Consider the following 22,468-nt stretch of genomic DNA (forward strand, 5'->3'; position numbering starts at 1 on the left):
TTCAGCATGATAATGGACTGCAAAGGAAAACTCTACTCCTTTGGGTGCCCTGAATATGGTCAGCTGGGACACATTTCTGACAGGAAATTCATTGCCCGGCCTCAGAGGATAGTATGTGACTGTGAGTTGGTTCCCTGCTAGTTGCCATCTGCATTGAAAAGACAAAAGATGGACAGATTTTGCCAGTCCCCAATGTCGTTGTCTGAGATGTTGCCTGTGGCACTAATCACACTGGTTCTAGACTCTTAGAAACGTGTTATCTCTTGGACGATTGGAGGGAATTGCTTGCTGGGCCATACAGAGCACAAGGATGTTCCTGTGTGGTGAAGCTGTTCAATTTCCTGGGCCGGGAAGCCAGGCAAATCTTCACTGGCTACCCCTGCTACTTCAAAGTCAGTGAAGTTGGTGGCTTGTTTTTCTGGGGTGCTGCCAACACTTCTCTGGAGTTCACCATGTATCTCAAAGCTGTTCAGGACCTCTGTCGCTGGAGAATTACCAACTTAGCTTGTGGGAAGAGTAGTATTATCCTGGCTGCAGATGAGAGTATCATCAGCTGGGGCCTGTCTCCAACCATTGGTGAATTGGGCTACTGCTATCACAAGCCCAAGCCTTCCACAGCTGCCCAAGAAGTGGAAACGCTTGATGGCATTTACACAGAGTACATTGCTATATGCTACTCACACCTTTTGGTGAATGGGAGGGAACAGAGGGAAACTAAAAATTAAAGTCAAAAAAACCTCCCTGAATATAATTCCTGCATGCTCTCTTGATGCTGGGGGCAGCAAGGCTGCCACCAGGCTCTCCACGCCCCTCCAGGCAGTCAGCATTGTCAGTGTGCCCTGGAACACTAAGAAGGCTGATGAGACGAGATTCCTCAGTGAAAAAGTCGCAGATGCTCCTATTTGTTAGTCTTGCCAGGTTCACTTTTATAAGCAAATTCAACATCAGCTACCTTTTTACTGTAGAATCTCCGAAGTCTTTCTCTCCCCCTTTCTCTACTTTCTCCCTTCCCCTACCCCAAATGTTCAGTTAAAATATTTGCTTTCAGTTGAGGACTTTAGGATTCCCAAAATAGGCACACAAAAAAACAAAAAACAAAAAGCAAACCCCTGTTCTTCCAAGACCATCTTTGTTAAAATTCCCACTTCCAAGAAAGTCTTGTAAAAAAAGACTCCCTCTTCCAAGTGCGTTCTCTTGCTCCAAATGGAAAGAGATTCTGCAGAGGTTCTTTGCAACTAAATATACCTATTCATGCAATTGTTCCTTTCATATTGACTCCAACAATGACGTTGTGCAGGGTTAGCTATTGTGCTAACAGCCTAACAAGTGAAATTTTATTTATTTTCCTAAGTAGGAAGTTTTTCCTACGACAGACATTTAATCATAGAAAGAACAAAATAAGGCTTTTCCAAAGCGTTGAAAACAACACTGACTTATGACAAAATATATGGCTACCAGTATCCTGTGACTTTTAAGAGATACTGAAAGATCATTGCACTCAAAATCCATGCTCCTGTCTGCCAGCTAAACGATTTCAATCTATTATTTTTCAAGTCACAGAATCAATATTGGAAGGAAAACCCAAAGTTTCTCCCAATGAATTCATACAACTCATCAACAAAGAGAGTTTTCAAGAACTTCCCCAAATGGTCAGAAGCACAATGAAGAGGAATCTCTGTGGTTTCCTACTTCATCAGTACTTGAACTGAACCTGCCCCTTGATTCCAGGCCACAGCCGCCCTTAGCCACCTGTCCACCTTTCACCTCCAATAACCCCCACTTCATCTGTCCTCTCGTTCCCGCAGCAGTCTCCTGCTCAGCTACCTAGGCCCCCGGCCTCATTTCCCTCCACCGCCAAACCAGCCTCAGCCCCAGTGGCTGCACAGCCTTCACCGCCCCCATGACCACATCATCCTCCTCTCATGTGTGGCAGACCCACCACCAGGACTCAGAGGCCACCATCAACTGCCAGATCAAGCTGGAGCTCTATGCCTCCTGTGTCTACCTGTCCATGTCTTACTACTTTGACCCATATTATGCAGCGTTGAAGAATTTTGCCATTTACTTCCTCCACCAGTCCCACTAGGAGAAGGAGCACGCTGAGAAGCTGATAAAACTTCGGAACCAGCACAGTGGCTGCATCTTCCTGCAGGACATCAAGTAACCCGACCAAGAAGACTGGGAGAGTGGACTGAATGAAATGGAGTGTGCTGTGTACTTGGAAAAAAAGTCAGTCAATCGTTACTGGAATTGCACAAGATGACAAATGACAAGAATGTCCCCTATGTATATGTTTTCCTCAAAACCCACTACCTGGACCAAAAGGTAAAGTCCATCAAACAACTGAGTGATCACTTAACCAACGTGCACAAAATGCCCCCCCCCCCCACAGCCCCTCTCCCCATTCCATCTGGACGGAATATCTTTTTGACAAGCACACCCTTGGAGACAGTGACAATGAGAGCTAAGTCACATCTGGCTCCCCAACACCTGGAAACTGTGGGCATGACTCCTCCTGTATTTCAGGGCACGCATATTTTGGTTATCTGACCATAATCTGTATCAAAAAACTACCACCATATACATCCCAATAAAGTGACCTGGTACTTATGAGAAAAAAAAAAAAAACAATACCCCAATCAATAGTAATCTCAAAGGTTTGAAGATCACCACTATGGTGAAGATCACCCATGAAGACCTGAGGAATCCCATGGCATTTTCGACAGCCCTCCTTATTAGAAAGTGTTTTCTTTGTGTAGAGCTGAAAACTACAATTTATTACCTAAGGTAAGTGGATTTTGTTTCTGGAAGACACTGTTCATATGCAAGCATTCCTGGGGATGGGGTGAATACATTAACACTTGGAGCTTAGTTGAGTTTCTCTGGTTTCTGATTGTCCCTTAGGGGAGTAGGTAGGACTGTGAAAGCGACATAGACCTGTTAAATTTTTTGATGTCATAAGGCTAAGTCAGAGGCAGGGAAAAGGGGAAGAAAAAGGGTGAAAAGAGAATTAGTAACATTTGAGGATATTGTGAAAATCCAGAGCTGCTCTTTTGGAAATGAAGACGTGGTGGCTAGGTGGCCCAGGCAGCAAGGATGCTGAATCTGAAGTCAGGAAGACCTGAGTTCAGATCCTATCACAGACATTTGCTAGCTGGTTTACCATGCACAAATCACTTTTCTTCAGTTTCCTTGTATGCAAAACTGGGACAATAATTGCACCTACCTCCCGGGGCTCTTATGAACATCAAATGAGATAACCTCTACAATCCTTTAAGTCCTTTATTAATGGCAACTTCTTATTTTCTGTACAAAAAAAAAATGAATTTTCATAAAGAAAATCTTCTTTTCTTACTTGTCTTGTTAATATTATTAGGAAAGACTTTGTCCTTGCTTCCTGTTCGTGAAGAATTCTTAATTACCATTTTTGAGAGCAAACGCTGGTGTACTGGGGAAGCCACCAGTCCAAAGAAACCCTGCACTGGTTCCTTTAGAAAGGATGAAATTCCCACTCAATGACTGGTTTGATAAGTCCTAGTTTCCTTTAGAGTTTACAGGAATCTTTCGGTGGTCTTTGATAGGAAAATGGTGAGTGAACATTGAGTCACCCTGCTGTCCAGTCCTTTGCTGCTGTCAACAGAGACTGGTACCCGAAGGCCATCCCTACTAAATCAAAACTGATCTCAGATGCAGCCAATTGTGGACTAGACAGGTGAAGGAAGAATGGGTCCGTGTTGTGTGCCTTTCATCAGGCTGAATCACCTGGCTTATCCTGAGTCCTATCTCTAGGTTTCATAGCCTTGGAAGAAAGTAGAGAAAAAAGAATAAGTTGTTTGCTAATTAACCTCAGAGTATATAAATAAGGGTCCTGCTGCTCAATGTCCTCTGCAGGTGAGTTTCTTAATATAGAGCCCTGAGTGTTCCAGTATGGATTACTCTGCCTCCCTCCGTCCAATTGTGTTATGACATTTTGTGAAGAGGTTCACAAGTGACCAGAGGCTGTTGGTTAGAAGCTAATCTCTTACACTGGGGATTGGGGGTATATATCACTTACTCCAAACTTTGTTCATAGCCATTATGATTCATTCAGCAGCACAGGCCTATTCAGAGAAGCATTTTTTATCCATGTGGCTAGGTGGGGGCACTTGAGTTTCATTGATGGGGCATAGAAACATCTCAATAGAGAGATGGATGAAACACTTACTAAGTTCTTGTTCACCTCTGCGAGGATCCGTGCTATCAAGAAATACTGATGAGGAGGAGAAAATAGAAAAGAAGAGAGGAGGAGGCACAAAAAGGTCAAGAAAGAAGAAAAAGATAAGGAAAAGAAGGCAAAAGATAATGAAAAGGAAGGAGATAGTAGGAACTGGAGAGAGAGGAGGCAAGGATGCAAAAGTGTTGGAGAAAAGGGAGCAGAGGAAAAGGAATATGGTGATGAGACACAGATGAGGGGGAGGACTACGAGGAGTAAAAGCAGGAAGAGAGGATGAGAAGGAAGAGGAGGAGGAGGACAACCACACCATCTGCAAGGAAAGAAGAAGGTATGGCCAGGCAGCTCCTAGCAAGGGGAGGGGTTTTGTGGCCTTTGAGGGTCCCCCTCCCCTCCTGTTGGGAGTTTACCACTCAAGAAGCAGGATTGATTTGGTTTCTGCAGGTTTCCCAACCTGGCTTGGGACAGCCTTCCTTTAGTCCAGGAAGACCTTAGTCATCCCAGTTGGGAGTGGTAGTGACAGTCGCCTCTACCCTCTCAGTGTATCTGAGGTGCGCCAGACATCAACATGAGACACCCTTGGTGGTCATCAGATGGGTGAGTTATTGATCCCACCATGACCTCCCCTAGAGCTGGGGCCTAGATCTCAACTAGACTCAAAAACAACTTTCAGTCCCTGGGGTGGGGGAGTGGGAGGGGTGGAGCTATAGGAGGCTGGGTTGATAATGAGTGTAGGGGGAAAGTTAAAAGGGATAGGGTAGATTGTGAGGGGGATGTGAGGGAAGTTCTGGTGCCCTAACTTGGTTGGCTCATGGGCATTGAAACCTGCTTCAGTGTTATTTTGTTACACCCTGTTTTTCTATTTTAAATAAATTAACCATTTTCACCTTTACAGTGTAATTTTACAGAATTAATTATAAAAAGTAACTCACATACTGTCCCTCCCTTACCCCACTTGGGTTGAATGAATTTACATTTTTATGTAACTTGGAAATTTTCAAAATCCTTTACACATATTATTAAATAATAAATATGGCTTAATCTTTAGAGGAAGAAATTCAAAGGACTTGGGTATTCATTAGAATAAGTTTCAGTAGATGTGAACCCTCAAGCAAGCTTAAAAGCTTGTGAGCTGCTAAGGGGTCACTTCCTGGTGTGCTTTTGTCTCTGGGATTTTATGTTTTCATTGATAGTCGTGTGTGGAAAGCTCTCGCCCATAATCAAAACGTTCTGAATACTTTTTCCACACTCATATTTTTTCTGATTATACCAGGTGCTGTGCTGTGTGTCAACATGCAAATTGCTCATATAATATTGTTCATTTCGTTTAAACATTTGCATCCCTGTACTCTGGAGATCCTGGGCTCCGTAACAAGGCCCAGTGCTTGGGCCGAACAGCTGGTTTGTGTAGCAGGTGTGCAGGCACCAAGAGGAAGATATGGTTGAGCAAGTCATGCTGTAGACATTTTGAGGAGAATGTCAAATGCAAGATGGGACATAGGAGTAAATAAAAAGAGTATTAGTTAAACTTTATTAAATGTTTCGCTAGGTACGCATTTCATCACCTACAATAATTGCTACTAATGAAAATGCTAGGGAATTATTCAACCCTTTACTACAATCAGAAGATGGCAAGAAAATACAATGACATCCTTCTGAGAGAAGAAAATATCCCAAATCACATGAGAGGTCTGTTAATTGAATAAGCATCACCTTGACAGTTCTTGATTCAGGATCAGCAGCATTCTTTAGAGGGCATGACTCAAAGAGTTACTCTATGTACAGCAAGTGGTGATGTCAAACAACTTTTCCACCCTATAGTCTGTAATATGGTGACCGTAACACCCCCAGGAACCCAGCTTCCAAGGGAATAGGATAGAAGGGAATAGAAAATGAATCAGATAAATTGAATGAAAAGAAGACAGAGAAGATTTTGGATGCGTGAAGAATTTCAGAGACTAAATATCGGGAGGAAAAATTTAGGAAAAGTTTAGGAACAATTGAATATGAACTTGAGCTGATGGAACAAGCGGTAGACTCCATCTAATCAGGATTCCAGATGGAGAAGAATCCCGAAAACCATCTCAAAAGGAGGAAGAAATTTCAAAGAAATGCAGAAGATATATAAAATAAGAAAATGAAAGTGAAACACACCGATAAAGATAGAAGGAATGTTACAATTGGATGCGTCTGCCTATATGCTGCTTAGAGAACTCAAAGAAATAATTGGATATGACTGTCTAGTTTTTACGTGGTTAAAAAGTAAAGTGAATCAACCATAAAGGAAATAGAGAACATGGAGGGAAGAGTTGTGAAAGGAGTAAATCTCTAAGGAAAGTAAAATTATAAAAGGTGCTATGTGGTGATGCCATGGATAAGGTACTAGATTGGGAGTCAGTATGAACTGAGTACAAATTCTGCTCCAGGAAATGATTAGTGATGTGACCATGATCGAGTCACTTAAATTTCCATAGTCTCAGTTTCCTCATCTGAAAAACCATAACAATGCCTCCCACCTTCCATAGATTTTCAAAGGATCAAAAGTTTTTATATGTATAAAGTGTGTGCAAATATTAATTCTGAACATATATGCTATATGTAGTAGCAGTAGTAGTAATAGTAATAGTAGTTGTAGTAGTAGTGGTAGTGGTAGTAGTAGCAGTAGCAGTAGTAGTAATAAAGGGGATATGCATGTAAAAGAAATATACCCATAAAGCAAGCAATAACGTCAATCTTATTAATGTAGTAAAGTAGTAATAAAACCAAAAAGCATAGAATCTTACTTTGGTAACAAGGAAGATCGAAACATACAAGAAGAAGAAGGCAACAAAGTCAAAACTCCTACATCCAAAGGTTGTAAGAAAAATATGAATTGGTCACAGGCCCTGGAAGTCGTGAAACAGGATTTTGAAAATCAAGTAACAGAAGAAGAGGAAAAATTGGGAAGAGAAATGAGAATGATGGAAGAAAATCATATAAAATGGGTCAACAGCTTGCTATACCCACCACCAAAAAATAATGAAGAAAATTACACCTTAAAATACCCAAATGGCAAAAGAGATCCAAAAAGCAAATGAAGACAGACTGCCTTAAAAATCAGAATTGAGAAAATGGGAAAGGAGGTCCAAAAGCTCTCTGATGAAAATAATTGCTTAAAAATTAGAATGGAGCAGATCGAAGCTAACGACTGTATGAAACATCAAGAAACTATAAAACAAAACTAAAAGAATGAAAAAATAGAAAACAATGTTAAATATCTCACTGGAATAACAAAGAACCTGTAAAATCGTTCCAACAGAGACAATTTAAAATTTTTTGGACTACCTAAAAGCCATGATCAGAAAAAAAAAGAACAAACTAGGCATCATCTTTCAAGAAATTATCAAGGGAGACTGCCCTGATATTCTAGAATCGCAGGGTAAAATAGACATTGAAAAAAATCTTCACATCACCTTCTTAAAGAGATTTCATAAGAGAAACTTCTAGGAATATTGTAGTCAATTTCCAGCATTCCCAGGTCAAGGAAAAAATGTTGCAAGCAGTCATAAAGAAACAATTGGAGTATTGTGGAAATACAAGCAGGATAACACAAGATCTAGCAGAGATGCTATAATGTCCAAGCTGCCAGATTTGTCTTGTCCTGATTTTATTTCCACAGTACTGGAATAGTATATTCCAGAGGTCAGAGGAACTCTAGACGTCAAACCAAGTAATTCCTGGGGGGAAAATGTACATTCAGTAGAACAGAAGCCTTTCAAGCCTTCTTTATGAAAAGACCAGAGCTGAATAGAAAACTTGATTTTCAAGTACCAAAATCTAAAGAATGAAAAGGTAGAGAGGAAAGAGAAATCATAAGGGACTTATGAAAGTTGAAGTGTTTATATTCCTACATGGAAAGTTATTTGTAACCCTTGAGAGTTTTCTCAGTATTAGGATAGTTGGAGGGAAAATTGTATGATATTGTATATATGTACATACACATATCTGTATGTATGTGTATGTGTGGTGTGTGTGTATATGTCCATATGTATATACACATACACACATGTACGTATGTACACATGTATATGTATATAGCCATCAGATCAAAACCCAAGTGAGAACATATTAGCCATTACAAGACCAATGCAGAACCTGTGCAACCATGTATCCAACAGTATATCCAATGTATTCCCATACCAAGCAGAAAACATGCCGAATGACAAGAAATCAGTTATCCTGGAACATCACAAGTGTGAGCTGCCCCTCCACATGGAACGCAGACCATGCTTTCCCTACAAGTTTGCCCTTTAGGTGGGATCCTTACACATCCCTCCTATGCGCATTCATGCTGTGTCTATATATGAGAGTATATGCCCGGGTTTTATTGGGGGGAGTGTTATGATTTGTCTTTCCATGTGATTTAATTTAATAACTTTCCCTTGAAATACTCATGTCTTCAGGGAAGTCCCACAACCTGAACATTGCAGTCCTGCACTACCAAACACAGGATTCCATTTCCCTTTGCTCCTCCTTCCTCTGCCCTTCCTCCCTGCAACTTCTCTCTCTGCACCTTTATCCCCATCCTGCCCTCTTTCAGTATCCTCTGAGTTCCCTTGAAGTTAGTCACCAGTTTTCTCCTTACAGACCAAAGAGACAGCGGTGCCATTGGTGACTCCTGAGTGCTCAGTGCTTTGATTTTCAGATGGGTCACCCTGTGCTGTAAAGACAGGAGATGGAGTCTGGAGTGAACTGGGCTACGTCATCCCCAGGGGAGGCTGTGCAGGCACTGGCTGGTGAAAAGAGTCTTGACTTAAGCTCACTTCTGCCCTTAGATAGCACATTCACAGTTACTATCCTGCCTAGGGGCTCACCATGGAGTCAGTATCCTAAACAAATAACTCTTAAGTTATGAAACACAGAGGCATCTCTGCAGAACTGCTCTGCCGGGGATCCAGAGATCAGGACTCAAACCACCTATCATTTACTTGGAGCAAGATTGACTTTTGTCTTTCTTCCTAGTGACCTGGAAGGATTAGGATCTGATTTTGCCAAAGGTTGATAGATGTGCCGATTTAGGGGAACTGAGATTTCAGCTGTGTGACAGATATAGAGCTGTCAATGGCATTTCAAAAAAAAAAAAGACTAAAAGAAAGTATACTGTGTAATTGTGGCTTCAGCTGAGAAAACCTCTGATAGAACCAAACCGCTGCACCTTATAAAACCAGGGCATATTCTCTTGCAGACACATACCATGAATTGGAAGAGGACATATGGGTAGGGATCCCACCTAAAGGGCAACTTGTGGGGAACAACAGAGATCATTGTTGAGGTCTTCAGCCCATGATGGAGTTGTGTTAAGAAATCCTGGTGTGACAGGACCACACATGATAACAGACCCATAGAAAGCCATCCAATTACAAGAAGGTGGAGATTTATGCAACTTCAGAGTCTACAAGTTTACCCAGGGTAACAGCTAGATCCCCACAAAGACAAAAAATACCTTGGAACCACATATTGGCCATTGAGGACATAGCAGACTTCTTTGTGGACAGTATCAAAGCAGGGGTGGAGAGTGGACCAAGACAGCCTTGAAGTAAAGAGAACCCCCCATCAGTTGCAGAGAAATGGTCAGGGCAAGGCGATGGTTCAGAGGAGAAAGTTTCCCATGAAGATGCAACTAGGTATTGCTGCCCATTACCCAGGGTAGATGGGATAAAATTAAAGGAAAGCAGAAAAAAAGACAGAGCTGCCCAATTATTATGCTTTTTTCTCTGCTTGTAAAACCTTTGAAGAAGAAAGGACAGAATGAAAATTGCTAATTAGCAAATTAGTACAAATTAGATAATATTTAATATATATTCATAAATTTCTACAAATTTATTTCATTAGTGAATTAAGTAAGGAAATCAAAGATATCCTTGATAAATTCAGATCATGGAGCCTAAGAAAATTACCTCCCTGGGAAGTGACAGAATTGCTGGGTGAGATTTTTGGACGACTCTTGATGATATTTGCAAGACTGTTTAGCATAGGAAGGCCTTGAGAAGAATAACTACTGTCTCGATTGTCTTTACAAAAGGATAAAAAAGAATGGAAAAGATCGTGACTGGCCTCAAATATTGGCTAAATTTAATAAGATTACTTTCAAGATTGTAAGTCTTACACTTGGTTTTGTGAAATAAACTGCTGAGGTAGTATGTCATTAGCAGTTTGCCTGGAGAAAGATCTGAGAGTATTAGTGAACTTGTAATGTCAAGAATGGTAAAGCTTCTGGAATAAGGAGGTGATGGTCCCCTGGTGAAAGCCCAAATAGAGTCTAGTGTTCATTCCTGAAGCCCACATTTTCAGAAGGGCATGGATTAGCAGGACGGTATCCAGACATATGCAGTTTCTATAATAAATAGCTTGGGGCACATGCTGCCTTGAGATTGGTTGAACAATTGGTTGAGTTGTTTATCCTGGCAAGATAAGACCACGGAGTAACAGAATAACTCTCTTTAAGTACTTGAAAGGCCCAACTAATGGAAGAGAAATTTGATTTGTTCTGTTTGACCCTCAAGGACAGACATGGAAGCAATGTATACATGAAGCCTATATTTCAGTTTGTTCTAAAGAAAAATGCTCAAGCAATTAGAGCTATCCAAAAGCGGGATGACTGCCATTGAGAGTAGCGCAAGGTCTCATTGAAAGTCTTGAAGCAGAGGCTGACAGTTAAGTTGCGATTGTCACCCTTTATCAAGTATGTAGTTTGAATTAAATGCTCACTGGGTTTCTTTTCAACTCTGATATTCACCGCTTCTCCTTTGACAATCACTGTTCATGAAAACGAGCCTGTCAACGCAATATTTTTAGAAGTTCATTAAAGGAAAATATGGTCAGGTTCAGGGGTCAACCTGCCTTTTCCAAGGCAACTTTGACTCAGTTAGCATATGTCGTTGAAGTAAAACCACATTGGCAGAGAAGTGAGGTGGAGAAACATGGCAGGTTTTTCTAAATGCTCAGGTGACTAGCTTTTGATCTTGTGTAATTCCTGTAAATTAAGCATCACAAAATTGTATTCTTGGAATACTTGCAGGAATGAGATGGAGAATGTGAGGGTTTTTCTGGAGAATATTGAAGAATCTCTGCTTAGTTCATCAGTTCTTGTGTGCGTGAGGGAGAAGGCACTTCTGACTGTGTTACGTGTGAAAAGGCTGTTTCAGGAGTTGGTAGTCAGAGATGAGTGACTGTTTAGTAGATAAATTTATTGCTCCAAAGAGTTGCCATTTCATTATCAATGGATGCCATCACATGGTAGAGGTGAAACTCACTAGTTTACTTAACATAGAAAAACTGTTGAATTGGCATTCAGGGACTCTTCCCCACTTATTAGCAGCAAATGCTTAATAGGTGCCTCTTTTGATAAGTCAGAGGGGACTGCAAAGAAATGACAAAAGAAACAATACACAAATTGGACATATTTCAAGCAAACTTTAGTGGGATGTAATTTGAGGATTAGCCCTTGGTCTCCTACAGATAGGAACTTGGCTCTCAAAGTACTTTAGATTCAGGGTATGTGGCTCTAGGTCTGAGAGGGTGTCTGGCATTAGACACACTGCTGATACCAAGTGGTAAAAGCTCTAATGGCACACAGGAAAATCCCTGAAGCTTGCAGCAGTCTAATGGTGGGGCTTGGTTCTTTTCCTATATGTAGAAATAATAACAACACTGATGACGATAATAATAACTTACATTTCTGTAGAATTAACTATGTGCCAGGCACAACTCTAAGCACTTCAAGAGCAATTTACTACTACTTCGTTTGTTTCTCACAACTGTAGATGATATAAGGAAAAATTACTTGTGCAGGGTCACCACATCAGACAAGGACAAAACGGGAGGGCCTTGGAAATATGTTAATGTTAAGTAGGAATGGTGACATTTAATTTTAGAAGTGGTCAATTCGTGAATATATATTCACGTTACAATTTAGGATTCCCTCGGTAACATCCAGCGGAGGCAGTATAACAGACCGGTCTCTGGAGAAAGAAAATCTGAGTTCATATTCTGCCAATAAAATGCACTAGACAGTTAATATCACCTTTCAGTCCTCTGGGCAATATTGTACGACCATATGTTGCAAGATAATTACTGATCCCCTGAATGGTAGAAGTTTTCTCACTGGGCATTGCCTAAACAGCTACCATGAACCAAATCCAGACACAAGCAAAAGGCAGCCTCATAACTTTGAGAACTCCCATAATAAACAGTCAAATAATGAGTAGCATATCTTTATTTTTATATATTCATATACATATACCTTACTAAAATACAAGATTTTTCTGACTAAAATCATAGAAATAACAAGGTATTTAAATATATGTATGAGTACATACACATCTATGAAATTCATTGGTTCAGTACCTGGCAATGAATTTATTTACCTCTAACTAATTCTAGTAAATGTTTGCGAGTGTGTTTATGAGAACACCAATTTTTTTCCCCCACACTTCGGATTAAGTACCACCATGTGCTAGACACTATGTTAATCACTTAACTAATTTTTCCTTTGATGCTCAAAACTGTAGGAGATAGGTATTATTATTTTCATTTTCCTGTGTCTTGCCCAGGACACAGCAGTAAAGTGCCAGAGGCCTGGTTTGAACTTAGATATTCTAGACTCCAGACCAGCTATCACCTAGTTGCCCTCATTTAATAGAAAAGTAATTTTTACAGATAAGAAGGAAAGATCTCTGTTACAAAGCAAACTAAAAAGCACAGTGATGAGGGTTGTTGTTTTCTTTCCCTTTGGCCAGAAATGGGTGGAGAGAGCTATTTCGCTGTTATATTCATCAATTAACTTGGGAAAAAGAAAAGAAAAGTACATAATGAGGGAACCTCTTTAACTAAAGATACACACAGGAGCACAAAGACTGCTTTATATAAGTTAGGATGATAAAATTATATGTTTTAATAAATATCCATTCTTGGTTCTTACTGACAAGGGAACTCAGATTTTGTAATGAAAGCAGTCTCCCCCTATACCATTTTAGAAGTTTTCTTAGGAAAGAGAAGGGATCATTGCTGAATATCTCTCCTGACAGAAGGTCCCCTTGCACCGACAGAGTGAGCTGAGTTTAGCAACGGAATATTTATATGAATGAGAGAAAAGAAACAGAATATAACATATGCTTTTGACTTCTGGTTTGGAAAAGGCTAGGTGGGCCTACAGAGTGAAGGGTAGGGGACATTATGACCAAATATCTATTTGAAGACTAATACATTAACTAGGGAAACTTTTGTCATTACTTCAGAATCTCTTGTCTTGTCTTTGAATTGGGGTTGAGAATTTAAATCCATGCACAGAAAATATGCATATACACACACATGTAGGAGACATGCATATTTGTGTATGTGTGTATGTTTATATGTAGATAGAGATAGATACAGATATAGGTACAGATTAGATATGGATATGGACATTAATATAGATAAAGATTTCAGGCACAGATTTTCTATGGATGGGGATATGAATGTATGAATATATCAATACACATACAGATATCATATAGACAGATAAAGATATAAATATAGGTACAAACATGTATACAGATGTGATATCGATATGGACATGAATATAGATATAGATAAAGATAGGTATAGCTACAGATGCAGATTGGAGATATATATTTGGAAATAAGAACATATAGAAATGAGAGAGATATGGATATAAATATGCATATGAATATAGATACACTGATACAGATATGTAAATACAGATTAGAGGAATGGATATCAATATAGATATAGACAAATATACCTACAGATAAAGATTGAATATTGATATCGAAATAAAAATAAGCAGATCAGACAGGGATATAGCTATAGATGTAGATACAGATATATATATATATATATATATATATATATATATATATATATATATATATATATATATATATATATATATATATATATATATATATACATATACATATATATACACACATACACAGTATAGATATGGAGATAGATATAGACACAGATACAAATTACATATAGATAGGGATATGAATATATATCTGCATATATATATACACATATATATAGATAGATATACACATAATCTAAGTATTGAAAGAGCTAGGTAATAGGGTAAATAGAGGAAAAAACATTAACACCAAAGCCTTTCAATGCCAATGTCCCAAAGGAAAACACCAAACCTCCTCTAAGTGTGTAGGTACTGAAGGTTATGTGTCTAGCCCCGTCCCAAGCCTCAGCTTCAGGAGAACACGGTACGTTAGTAACTTGTTCTTCTGCTGACCACTAAAGGTGGCTCACCTTGCTGTCTGGCTCACCTTTGCTGATCACCTCAGATACACGGAGGGATTGGGGCTTCTCTCACCACTACTCCCAACTAGGATGGCGGGGTGTTCTTGGACAGAAGGAAGGTGGTACAAGCACTTCTCAAGCCAGGGGAATCAGGAATCAGCGACCTCTGGGAACTGAGTCAGTCCCGCTGCCTGGGTGTTATTCTCCTGGCCTCAGCAAGAGGGGAGGAGGATTCTCAAAGGCCATCAAATCCTAAACTCCAAGAGGCCTCTGCTGGGATGCCAAAGGCCATGCCATTGTCTTCCCCTGCTTTAACCTCCTCCTCCAAAAATTCCCAGCATCCTTGTAAAACTCCTTCTCGATCATCTTGGAGATGGAGCACACCAAGGGAGGACTGTGAGTGCAAGGCAGGGGCCAGGTAACCCAGGCTCTTTCCCTCTCCTATTATCCCGAAGGCTCTAAAGGCAGAGGGCATCTTTTGATTTTGGGAGCAACCAACCTGGACTTAGTTTTCAGAAGGAAGTGACTACATAGCAAGGTGCTTACAGCAATCTGGGGCAGAACTTTTGGGACACCACAGAGACGCCTGTCTTTCTGGGATCTAGGTGGGGATGGTGGTCTCTGACCCCTGTGCTGCTCCAAGTCTCCTCTTCACCACAGAAGGGAAGTGTGGAGCTGGGATCACAATGAAAAGGGGTAACTGGAACTGCGTGATACCAAGAGAGTGGAAGCCCCGAAACTCATGGAAGTCCTCAGCAAGGAAGTGATCTTGTCTGCTGCTTGTGGGAGGAACCACACTCTATCTTTGACAGAAATTGGCTGTGTGTTTGCATTTGCAGAGAATAAGTTGGGGCAACTTGGCCTTGGTTACCAGATTAATGCCATCCCCAGTCCTGCATAGATAGGTTACAATGGCCAGCCCAATACCAAAATGACTTGTGGGGCTGGATTCAGAATGATAATGGATTGTAAACGAAACCTCTACTCCTTTGGGTGCCCTGAATGTGGTCGGCTGGGACACAATTCTGACTGGAAATTCATTGCCCAGCCTCAGAGGATAGAATATGAGTGTAATCTGGTCCCCTGCTAGTTCTCATCTTCACTGAGAAGACAAAAGATGGACAGATTTTGCCAGTCGCCAGTGTCGTTGTCTGAAATGTTGCCTGTGGCACCAATCACACTCTGGTTCTTTTCTCTTAGAAATGTGTTTTCTCTTGGGCATTTGAAGGGGATGGCTGACTGAGCCACACAGAGTAGAAGGATAGTATGACCCCTCCTCTGGTGAAGCTGTTCAATTTCCTGGGCCAGGAGGCTACCCCTGCCCCTTCGAAATCACTGAAGTTGGTAGCCTGTTTTTCTGGGGTGCTACCAACACTTCTCTGGAGTTCACCATGTATCTCAAAGCTGTTCAGGGCCTCCGTGACTGGACAATGACAAGCTTAGCTTGTGGTAAGTGTAGTATTACAATGGCTGCAGATGAGAGCACCATCACCTGGAGCCTGTCTCCAACGTGTGGTGCATTGGGCTACTGCTATCACAAGCCCAAGTCTTCCACAGCTGCCCAAAAAGTGAAAACCCTGGATGGCATTTACACAGAGCAGGTTGCCATAGGCTACTTACACTCCTTGGTGAAGGAGAGGGACCAGAGCAAGAATGAAAAAGAAAAGAAAAAATGACTCCCTGAGTATAATCCCCACACCTTCTCCTGCTGCTGGGAGCAGCAAAGCTGCCAGCAGGCTGTCCAGGCCCCTCCAGACAGTCCACCTTGACAGTGTTCCCTGGAAGAAAAAGAAGGGAAATGAGAAGAGATTACTCAGTGAAAAGGTCTCCTGAAGCTCCTATTTGTTAGTCTTCCTGAGGTTCTGTTTTATAAACATATTCGATGTTAACTACTTTTTTACTGTACGATCCTCAAAGTTTATCACTTCCTTTCTCTCTTTTCTCCCTTCCTCTACCCTAAATGTTCAATTAAAATATTTGCTCTTCGTTGTGGACTTAGCATTCCTACAAAAAAAAAAAAACAAACAAACAAACAAAAAAAAAAGGAACCTAAAAAAATCACAAACCCTATTCTTCCAAGAGCATCCTTGTAAAATTTCCACTTCCAAGAACGTCATTATAAAAAACAGCACCTTCTTTCCAAACGCATCCTCTTGCTCCAAAAGGAAACCGATTCCAGAGAGGCTCTTTGCTGCTAAATACAGGTATTCATGAAAGATACGCTTTCGTATTAACTCCAACAATAACATTTTGCAGGGCTAGCTATTGTGCTAATAGCTTAAGAACTGAATTTTTATCTAATTTCCTAAGTAGTAAGTTTTATCTAGAATAGGGATTTAACCATTAAAATAATATTAGCCTTTTCTAAAGCTTTAAAACCAAGAACTGACTTACACCAAAATACGTGGCTGCCACTATCCTGTGACGTTGAACAGATGCTGAAAGATCATTCAGATCAAAATCCATGCTCCTGTTGGCCAGCTAAACGATTTCAATCTTTCATTTTTCGTGAGCCTCAGAATCAATATTGGATGAAACACCCAAAGTTCCTCCGAAATAATTCATATAACTCATCAACAAAGAGACTCTTCAAGAATTCTCTCAATCGGGCAGAAACGCAGGGAAGGCAGAGTCGCTAAGGTTTCCTGCTTCATCGCTGCTTGTATGGAATCCGCTGCCCGGAATTCCTGGCCAGAGCTGCCCTTGTTCACGTTCATTTCTACTAAGCAACACTTCTTCCATCCTCCTGTTACCGCTGCAGCCACCTGCTCAGCGGCCCTAGGCCCGCGTCCTCCCTTCCCTCCGCCGTCACCCAAGCATCTGCCCGAGTCTCACCCCCAGCCGCTGCACATCCTCTGCCGCCGCCATGACAACATGCTTCCCCTCTCAGGTGCAGCAGACTTACCACGAGGACTCTGAAGCGCCAGATCCACCTGTACCTCAACGCCTCCTATGTTTACCTCTCCATGTCTTACTGCTTTTACCTAGATGATGCAGCGTTGAAGAACTTTGCCAAGTACTTTCTCCACCAGTCCCACTAGGAGAGGGAGCATGCTGAGAAGCTGATGAAACTTCGGAACCAGCGTGTTGGCCGCATCTTCCTACAAGACATCAAGAAGTAACACCGAGATGACTGCGAGAGTGGGCTGAATGCAGTGGAGTGTGTCCTGCCCCTGGAAAAAAGTCAGTCAGTCGTTACTGAAATTGCACAAGCTGACAAATAACAGAAATGACCCCCATTTAAATGGTTTCATCAAAACCCACTACCTGGACCAACAGGTAAAGTCCATCAGACACCTGAGTGATCACGTAACCAACCTGTACAATATGGGAGCCTTGGTTTCTGACATAGAGGAATATCTTTTTGAGAAGTACACCTTTGGAGACAGTGAGAATGAGAGCTAAGCCACACCTGGCTTACCCCACACCTGGGAACTGCGGCCTTGACTCCTACTGTCTTTCAGTGCATGCATATTTGGGTTATCTGACCATAACCTGTATCAAAAAACTGGCAACATTTACATCCCAATAAAGTGACTGGGCACTGATGAAAAAAAAATCAAACACACCGATACCCCCAATGAAGGCTTATTTCAATCTTTTGAAGATCGCCACTATAGTGAAGATCCCCCAGGATGATCTGAGGAATCCCATTCCATTTTGGACAGCCCTCAATATTAGAAAGTCTTTTCTTTCCATGGAGTTAAAAACTCTCTACAATTTATTCCCTAAGGTAAGTGGATTTTGATTCAGGAAGATCCTGTTTATATGCAAGCATGTGTGGGAAGGGGGTGAATACATTAACACTTGGAGCTTAGTTGAGTTTTTCTGGTTCCTGCTTGTCCCTTAGGGGCATAGAGAAGATTGTGAATAGGATGTAGGCTTGTTACGTGAAAAGGCTAGGTTAGAGGGAGGGAGAAGGGGAAGAAAAAGAGAGGAAAGAGGATAAATAACATCTGAGGATATTGTGAAAATCCAGTGCTGCTCTTTTGGAAAAGAAGGCATGGTGGCCCAGCAGGTAAGGGTGCTGAGCCTAGAATCAAGAAGACCTGAGTTCAAATCCTGCTGGGTTACACTGGCAAATCACTTAACTTCAGTTTCCTTGTATGTCAAATTGGGCAAGACTTGCACCTACCTCACAGGGATCTTGTGAACATCAAATGAGATAACCTGTACAGTGCGCTTTGAGTTCCTTTAAGCCCTATATAAATGATAACTTATTTTTTTCTGTAGACAAAATGAATTTTACTAAGTTAAATCCACTTTTTTCGTTTGCTTATTTGTCTTATTAACATCATTCAGGAACACATTTTTCTTGATTGCAGTACACAAAGAATTCTAAATTAATACCTTTGTGAGCAAACAGGAGTGTGCTAGGGAAGCCACCTTTTTGAAGACACCCTGCATTAGAAAGGAGGAAATTCCCACTAAATGGCTGGTTTGATAAGTCCTAGTTTCTTTCAGAGTTTAAAGAATCTTTGGGGGGGGGGGGGTTGTTACGTAATTGGTGACTGAACATTGAGTCACCCTGCTCTCCAATCGTTTGCTGCTGTCAACAGAGCCTGGTACCTGAAGGTGATCTCTATTAAGTAACAACTGATATCAGATGCAGCCAGTTTTGGAAGATGCAGGTGAAGCAAGAATGTGGTCATGTTGTGTGGCTTTCATCCTGCTTTCATCACCTTGCTTAATCTGAGTCCTTTGTCTAGGGTTCAAAGCCTTGGAAGAAGGTAGAGAAGAAGGAATCAATGGGTTTTCTAATTAGCTCCAGGGTATCTGAACAGGGATAATGCTGACCAATGTCCTGTTCAGGTGAGCTTCTTAATATAGAGCCCTGAGTGTTCCAGTCTGGATTATTCTGTCCCCTCACTCTAGTTTTGTTTTGGATTTTATAAACTGGTTCACAAATGAGCAGAGCCTGTTGGCTACAAGGCAATCGCTTATACTGGGGCTAAGGGGTATGTATGTCACTTAGCCCTACCTTTATTCAAAGTCATTATCATCCATCCAACTGGACGGGAATAAGACTATTCAGGCAAGCAATTTTTATCCATGTGCTACTATTGAGTGTAGGTGTGATGCATGGGGTTGTGGGGGGTAGTTGAGTGCCACTGATGGGGAATGGAGACATCTCAATAGAGAGGTGGATACAACACTTGCTAAATTCTTGTTGCTTGTGGTATAGCATAGCTTGTGCTATGCTATAACTCATCTTTAATAAGGTGGGGGCGGCTCCAAAGAATTGTAGGCATCTTATTCCGCAGTAACTTGAGCCAACAGAAGCCAAACAATTCATCCTCTTAAATCTATCCAGTGTGTCTCTCTAACTTTGCATCTTTGTGTGTGTATCTGGGAAGGAAATAAGTACATTAATTCAGACATTCATATTATAAGCCCTTTAGGTAGATAGAAATAACTCCAGTTTCTGAGACTTTTAAAGTTTGGAAAGTACCGTTCTTCCAGCATACCTCTGAGATGGGTAGCCTAAGTTGGCTGTTTCCCTTCTTGTAGTCAATGAAACAAGATCAGAGAAGCTAAGTTACTTGCTCAAGGAGATAGAGTTTGAAAGTATTAAAGTCAAGATATGGACTCCAAGGTAAGCATTCTTTTGGTTACGTCATCCTACCTCTGTAAATAATGGTCGAAAAAGCCAGGTAATGACATTTATGTAGCACTCCCAATGACCCTGTGAGGTAAATAGAGTACAAATCATCATCCCCATTTTACAGATGGGGACACTGAGGCTTTAATAGTAGAAGTGCCCAGTCCAAGGTCACTCAGTTATTAAGCATCTGAATTAGGAATCAAATTGAGCTGTCTGGAGTCCTAGTCTTACCACTATTCCATGTTGCCTGGGCTAATTTATGCCTGATTTTACAAAGAGAAGCCTTTAAAATGATTGCATTGTGATTTTACTATCGTAATTGCTCAATCTAAGTAATTGAAAGCTTCACTAAGGGACGTGTACATTATGATTTTCAAACCTGGATCTGCTCAGATCTACCCCCTTTTTTTTGTCTTTCTTTGCTTCCCTATTCCCTGTCCTCATCACATACCTCAGAAATAACTTTGACAGGAAAGTAAGCGGGTATGTGTAAGAGTGAGGAGGAAGGAAGCAACATTCGTTTGCCTTCGTGACGGTAGGATGGTGTGGCACTTTCATAGCTTGCGTCAATGGTATGAGCTTCAAGGCCTTTTAAATAGTTGTACTGGAAAGAAATCTTCATGTTCCTCACATCCTCCTGGGCTGACATAAGTCAATAGCACAGCCTGCCATGGAAAACAGAATGATATGTAAAAGCAGGGGAGAAGACCAGCGCAGGTTAATCAGACAGATACGAATGAACTCAGTGGTGATATATGACATGTGGAAAACCCTGGACTGCCAGAATCCATTAAACACTGAAATAAGAAAAGAACTGCAGGCTGGCAGGGCGTAAGGGGGTGTGGAAATGATAAATTGTTTAGAATCCACTCAGTCAACAACCGTAAAGAATATGCTAGGCACTGTGCTAAGTGCAAGCTAGCTATAAAAACAAAAATGTGATCTCTTCTCTCATGTATCTCCCATTTGGATGAGGGAAGACAACATGCAGATATCTGGGTATATACAAAGATATATACAGAGGAGAAGGAAGGTTATCTGAGAAGGCAGGAGAAAATGGGGGTCAGAAGTATGAAAAGCCTAAGAATGTGGAGTTTGGAATGAGTCTTGAATCTAAGAAGCAGAGATAAGAGCATTAGACACATGGAGGACAGCCAGTGAAAAAGGCATGGGGTTCAGATTGTCTTCTCTAAGGAGCAGGAAACTGCCTGTATCTGGATTTTAGACTCTGAAGGGGAATAACATTTAAAAAGACTGAAAAGTTAGGAAGAGGCTAAGCTGAGAAGACCATTAAGGAACAGAGAGAGGATTTTTATTTGATACTTCAGGTGACAGGGAGGCCCAGTTCTCCTACGTTCTAGAAAATTTAATTTGGCAACTAAATGGAGAATGAATTAGGGCAGGGAGAGACTAGAGGCAGAGAGAACAGTTGGAAGACTATTGTCAAAGTCCAAGCAATGAGAGCCTGTACAGTGGCCAAGTTACATAAGAGATGTTGTAAAGGTAAAATGGCAAGATTTGACAATGTTTATGTGAGGTGAGTGAAAATGAAGGGTCAAGAATGGCACCACAGTTTCAAACTAAGTGACTGGAAGGATTATTGTGCCTTTTCACATAACAGGAAATAGAGAAACAAGAGTTTTGATGGAATTGCATCTGTTTTAGAGTTTAAGATGCCTAGCTGTAGCTACACAAGAGATGGAAGCTTGAGAGAAAAACTTGGTTAAATATATAGATCTGAGAATTGTCTACATTGAGATTGTAGTTGAACTCATGGGAGCTGATGAGATCGCCAATTGAGTGTCAAGAGGGAGAAGAGAAGACTAGAGAAGAGAGCCCAAGACAAAGCATGAGGGAATTCCTAAGGATGGTGACCTGGATGAAAATCCATCAAATGAGACTGACAAGATGGAATAGCTAGGAGGAGAAAGAGGAGAGAGCAGTGTCATGAAAATCAAGGGAGGAAAGAGAAATTAGTGATTAACAGTGTCAAAAGTTGCAGAGACATCAAGAAGGATAAGAAATGAGAAAAGGCTTTTAGATTTGCTAATTAAAAGATATCTGATGATTTTGGAACGAATCATTTTATTCATTATAAACCTGAACACCTTGTTATTTTGAATGATACATATTTATTGTAATGAGTCATTATATATAATAATATAAAATCCTATACATATTATTATAAATGGAGGAGATAAGAGGGAAGACTCAATGGTCTCATTAATTTAATTGTAACAAGATGGGTAGAGGTATAGGAGCTAGCTAGCTGGTATAATGGTAGAACACTGTGCCTGGAGTCAAGGAAGACTCATATTCCTGAGTTAAATCTGGCCTCAGACACTTACTAGCTTTGTGAC

General features: G+C 40.9%; 2 pseudogenes; both read left to right on the forward strand.

Annotated features, from left to right (window-relative positions):
- The first annotated feature begins 1,839 nt into the window (after positions 1-1,839).
- On the forward strand, positions 1,840-2,468 carry LOC140522565 (ferritin heavy chain-like; annotated as a pseudogene).
- Positions 2,469-17,369: 14,901 nt separating this feature from the next.
- On the forward strand, positions 17,370-17,908 carry LOC140522566 (ferritin heavy chain-like; annotated as a pseudogene).
- The last annotated feature ends 4,560 nt before the right edge of the window (positions 17,909-22,468 follow it).

Source organism: Notamacropus eugenii, chromosome 2 (genome assembly GCF_028372415.1).
Source record: "Notamacropus eugenii isolate mMacEug1 chromosome 2, mMacEug1.pri_v2, whole genome shotgun sequence".
Lineage (NCBI taxonomy): Eukaryota > Metazoa > Chordata > Mammalia > Diprotodontia > Macropodidae > Notamacropus > Notamacropus eugenii.